This window comes from Oncorhynchus gorbuscha, unplaced genomic scaffold (assembly GCF_021184085.1).
Source record: "Oncorhynchus gorbuscha isolate QuinsamMale2020 ecotype Even-year unplaced genomic scaffold, OgorEven_v1.0 Un_scaffold_4156, whole genome shotgun sequence".
Classification (NCBI taxonomy): Eukaryota; Metazoa; Chordata; class Actinopteri; order Salmoniformes; family Salmonidae; genus Oncorhynchus; species Oncorhynchus gorbuscha.
In genome coordinates this window covers 26,591-32,794 of record NW_025748243.1, presented here as the reverse complement: position 1 = coordinate 32,794, position 6,204 = coordinate 26,591, and positions in this window count along the sequence as shown.

Below are 6,204 nucleotides of genomic sequence, written 5' to 3'. Positions count from 1 at the left end.
TGAGCAGCAAACCAGGTGAGCGGAACCTTGGGGTTACGCACCAAATGGCACCCTATTCTCTAACTAGTGCACTAGGGACCATAGGGCTCTGGTCAAAAGTAGTGCACTATATAGGGAATAGGGCTCTGGCCAAAAGTAGTGCACTATATAGGGAATAGAGCTCTGGCCAAAAGTAGTGCACTATATAGGAATAGGCTCTGGTCTAAAGTAGTGTACTATATAGGGACTAGGGCTCTGGTCAAAGTAGTGCTAAAGTAGTGCACTATATAGGGAATAGGGCTCTGGTCAAAGTAGTGCACTATATAGGGAATAGGGCTCTGGTCTAAAGTAGTGCACTATATAGGGAATAGGGCTCTGGTCTAAAGTAGTGCACTATATAGGGAATAGGGCTCTGGTCTAAAGTAGTGCACTATATAGGGAATAGGGCTCTGGTCTAGGGAAAGTAGTAGTGCACTATATAGGGAATAGGGCTCTGGTCTAAAGTAGTGCACTATATAGGGAATAGGGCTCTGGTCTAAAGTAGTGCACTATATAGGGAATAGGGCTCTGGTCTAAAGTAGTGCACTATATAGGGAATAGGGCTCTGGTCTAAAGTAGTGCACTATATAGGGAATAGGGCTCTGGTCTAAAGTAGTGCACTATATAGGGAGCCATTTGAGACGTCGACCCAGTGTTCTGAGTGTAGGAACTGGAGAGTGGATCCTTAAAGCAGTACAAATCAAAATCAAATGTATTTATAAAGCCCTTTGTACATCAGCTGATATCTCAAAGTGCTGTACACAAACCCAGCCTAAAACCCCAAACAGCAAGCAATGCAGGTGTAGAAGCACGGTGGCTAGGAAAAACTCCCTAGAAAGGCCAAAACCTAGGAAGAAACCTAGAGAGGAACCAGGCTATGAGGGGTGGCCAGTCCTCTTCTGGCTGTGCCAGGTGGAGATTATAACAGAACATGGCCGAGATGTTCATAAATGACCAGTAGGGTCAAATAATAATAATCACAGTGGTTGTAGAGGGTGCAACAGGTCAACACCTCAGGAGTAAATGTCAGTTGGCTTTTCATAGCCGATCATTAAGAGTATCTCTACCACTCCTGCTGTCTCTAGAGAGTTGAAAACAGCAGGTCTGGGACAGGTAGCACGTCCGGTGAACAGGTCAGGGTTCCATAGCCACAGGCAGAACAGGTGTAAGCAGCCACGTAGATGACAGAAGCCAGGTGAGAGGATTCTCAGGTGTCCTGAGTTGGGAAACTGGCCTTTTGTTTATGCAGGATTTGAAGGAGCAATCTGGGATTGGTACATGCATACATATTTTTTAAACTTTGATTCTTGAAGAATATAACTTAGAAATAAATGCCTCTTGAATTTAGTTAAATTGTCTGACCCCATCAGAACTCTAAATATTTGATTACATCACCAGGGAAAACAATGGGCTGTTCCATTGACTGTTCTTTCAGTTATTGAACCCTCAATAGACTGTTCTATCAGTTATTGAACCCTCAATAGGCTGTTCCATTGACTGTTCTTTCAGTTATTGAACCCTCAATAGACTGTTCTATCAGTTATTGAACCCTCAATAGGCTGTTCCATTGACTGTTCTATCAGTTATTGAACCCTCTATAGGCTGTTCCATTGACTGTTCTATCAGTTATTGAACCCTATATAGGCTGTTCCATTGACTGTTCTATCAGTTATTGAACCCTCTATAGGCTGTTCCATTGACTGTTCTATCAGTTATTGAACCCTCAATAGACTGTTCTATCAGTTATTGAACCCTCAATAGGCTGTTCCATTGACTGTTCTATCAGTTATTGAACCCTCAATAGGTTGACCTGTTTTCCCTGTGATGCAGTCCCACTCTCACCTGATGTGTGATGTGAAGTTGCGGGACGGTTTCCCCAGACGCAGATTAAGCCAAGTCCTGGAACTAAAAGCAGGAGAATCTCCAGTGTAATAGGTTTTTATCCTAAGCGCCAGGCTGAATCTGTGGTAACCGGTCCTCCATGTTGTAAAACAGTCTTTGTATTGAAACTTCAAATCAAATTTGATTTGTCACATACACATGGTTAGCAGATGTTAATGGTCACGTACACATGGTTAGCAGATGTTAATGGTCTCGTACACATGGTTAGCAGATGTTAATGGTCACGTACACATGGTTAGCAGATGTTATTGGTCTCGTACACATGGTTAGCAGATGTTAATGGTCTCGTACACATGGTTAGCAGATGTTAATGGTCACGTACACATGGTTAGCAGATGTTATTGGTCTCGTACACATGGTTAGCAGATGTTATTGGTCTCGTACACATGGTTAGCAGATGTTAATGGTCTCGTACACATGGTTACAGATGTTATTGGTCACATACACATGGTTAGCAGTTGTTAATGGTCTCGTACACATGGTTAGCAGATGTTATTGGTCACATACACATGGTTAGCAGATGTTAATGGTCTCATACACATGGTTAGCAGATGTTATTGGTCACATACACATGGTTAGCAAATGTTATTGGTCTCATACACATGGTTAGCAAATGTTATTGGTCTCATACACATGGTTAGCAGATGTTATTGGTCTCATACACATGGTTAGCAGATGTTAATGGTCTCATACACATGGTTAGCAGATGTTAATGGTCACATACACATGGTTAGCAGATGTTAATGGTCACATACACATGGTTAGCAGATGTTAATGGTCACATACACATGGTTAGCAGATGTTAATGGTCACATACACATGGTTAGCAGATGTTAATGGTCTCATACACATGGTTAGCAGATGTTAATGGTCACATACACATGGTTAGCAGATGTTAATGGTCTCATACACATGGTTAGCAGATGTTAATGGTCTCATACACATGGTTAGCAGATGTTAATGGTCTCATACACATGGTTAGCAGATGTTATTGGTCTCATACACATGGTTAGCAGATGTTAATGGTCTCATACACATGGTTAGCAGATGTTAATGGTCTCATACACATGGTTAGCAGATGTTAATGCGAGTGTAGCGAAATGCTTTGCATAAAAAAACATGCATCTACTATTAATGGCATGGTTGAGACTGAAAGCCTTCTTACACCTCTACACCTGCATTGCTTGCTGTTTGGGGTTTTAGAATGGGTTTCTGTACAGCACGTTGAGATATCAGCTGATGTAAGAAGGGCTTTATAAATACATTTGATTTGATGATTATTAGGATGTATAGAACAGGTTGTATCATGATGATGGGTGGAACGGAGTAAATGGAATGGATTGTAACACAGTGGAACGGAGTAAATGGAATGGATTCTAACACAGTGGAACGGAGTAAATGGAATGGATTCTAACACAGTGGAACGGAGTAAATGGAATGGATTCTAACACAGTGGAACGGAGTATATGGAATGGATTCTAACACAGTGGAACGGAGTATATGGAATGGATTCTAACACAGTGGAACGGAGTATATGGAATGGATTCTAACACAGTGGAACGGAGTAAATGGAATGGATTCTAACACATGGAAACCATGGAAACCGTGTGTGATGCCATTCCACCTATTCCACTCCATCCATTACCACAAGCCCGTCCTCCCCAATTAAGGTGCCACCAGCCTCCTGTGGTGCCATGGTTATGTCATTTATGCCCAAGTGATTAATAGAACTGATCAATAAGCGTGTTGGTGAGTGATAAGGGCCAGTCAGAAAGAGAAGGCCGTAAAAGGGCTGGTTTAAACAACACTGACAGGTTCAGGGACGCTCTCTAAGGAATGATGGAGGAGATTACAATGTAACTGAAGAATCACACTGCTTAAAAGGTGAGATCCCTTTTGGCTACTAAACCAGAGCCATGTCTTACGTATCCAGCAGGTTGGCTGTAGGGAGGATCTATGTGACATTTTGCTTTGACCTTTGACCTTGTAGCCTAACGGGGCAGTTGAAGGGCACTACGGAACACGCCAGCACTGCATGAACTTTAAACTTGAGAGTTGACTAAAAGTAGATGTATGAATCTGCTATGTTCTGAGCAAACTAAAATGGACTACGAATGAATATATATTTTTTACTTATACTGATTAAGGAGGTATATTAAAGACTTAAAAACAATAAGAAATATAACAGGAATCCATTTCAAATTGCTGCAATATTGCTTGCTATAAGTTACAATGGGACAAGATGTCCCATAACATATTCAGTCATTTGGTGACATGTTTTTCTTGAAGCGACTTTTTAAAATTTGTATTAACTCTCAGTAGACAACGTATTTTTTATTTTATTTTTTATTTCACCTTTATTTAACCAGGTAGGCTAGTTGAGAACAAGTTCTCATTTGCAACTGCGACCTGGCCAAGATAAAGCATAGCAGTGTGAGCAGACAACAGACAACACAGAGTTGAGTAAACCACACCGGTTTCATTGATGAGGTCATTCCATGGCACTTCCTGTAACCCCTTGATAATGGCTGACCTTGGCTTCGACCTCAGCTCTTCAGACTGTCTCAGGGAGATATACAAACATGTCCAATTCACACAAGTACACACTTGAATATTTGCTTATGTCAGGAGGGAAGGAATTACTAGGAAAATAAAAATGTTTTGATAATGAACAAAAGGGAAGTAATGCTGTATCTCCTGGGCTGTCAGGAGGAGTCATAGTTGATTACCAAAATTTAGTCAAATATTCTGACGTAAAAATGTTTTAAAAAAGCTTTAAATCAATATATATAGTAGTGTTAGATTGTATTTCTAATGTTTTGATTTCACCTCTGTTACACTAAACAATAAAGAAGACTACCACAGTATGGCTGAGGTAATTAAAGAAGACTACCACAGTATGGCTGAGGTAATTAAAGAAGACTACCACAGTATGGCTGAGGTAATTAGAGGACTACCACAGTATGGCTGAGGTAATTAGAGGAGACTACCACAGTATGGCTGAGGTAATTAAAGAAGACTACCACAGTATGGCTGAGGTTATTAGAGGAGACTACCACAGTATGGCTGAGGTAATTAGGGGAGACTACCACAGTATGGCTGAGGTAATTAAAGAAGACTACCACAGTATGGCTGAGATAATTAGAGGAGACTACCACAGTATGGCTGAGGTAATTAGAGGAGACTACCACAGTATGGCTGAGGTAATTAGAGGAGACTACCACAGTATGGCTGAGGTAATTAAAGAAGACTACCACAGTATGGCTGAGGTAATTAAAGAAGACTACCACAGTATGGCTGAGGTAATTAGAGGAGACTACCACAGTATGGCTGAGGTAATTAGAGGAGACTACCACAGTATGGCTGAGGTAATTAAAGAAGACTACCACAGTATGGCTGAGGTAATTAAAGAAGACTACCACAGTATGGCTGAGGTTATTAGAGGAGACTACCACAGTATGGCTGAGGTAATTAAAGAAGACTACCACAGTATGGCTGAGGTAATTAGAGGAGACTACCACAGTATGGCTGAGGTAATTAGAGGAGACTACCACAGTATGGCTGAGGTAATTAAAGAAGACTACCACAGTATGGCTGAGGTAATTAAAGAAGACTACCACAGTATGGCTGAGGTAATTAGAGGAGACTACCACAGTATGGCTGAGGTAATTAGAGGAGACTACCCACAGTATGGCTGAGGTAATTAAAGAAGACTACCACAGTATGGCTGAGGTAATTATGGCTGAGGAAGACTACCACAGTATGGCTGAGGTTATTAGAGGAGACTACCACAGTATGGCTGAGGTAATTAAAGAAGACTACCACAGTATGGCTGAGGTAATTAGAGGAGACTACCACAGTATGGCTGAGGTAATTAGAGGAGACTACCACAGTATGGCTGAGGTAATTAAAGAAGACTACCACAGTATGGCTGAGGTAATTAAAGAAGACTACCACAGTATGGCTGAGGTAATTGAGAGTTACCACAGTATGGCTGAGGGAGACTACCACAGTATGGCTGAGGTAATTAGAGGAGACTACCACAGTATGGCTGAGGTAATTAAAGAAGACTACCACAGTATGGCTGAGGTAATTAGACTTATGGCTGAGAAGACTACCACAGTATGGCTGAGGTAATTAAAGAAGACTACCACAGTATGGCTGAGGTAATTAAAGAAGACTACCACAGTATGGCTGAGGTAATTAGAGGAGACTACCACAGTATGGCTGAGGTAATTAGAGGAGACTACCACAGTATGGCTGAGGTTATTAGAGGAGACTACC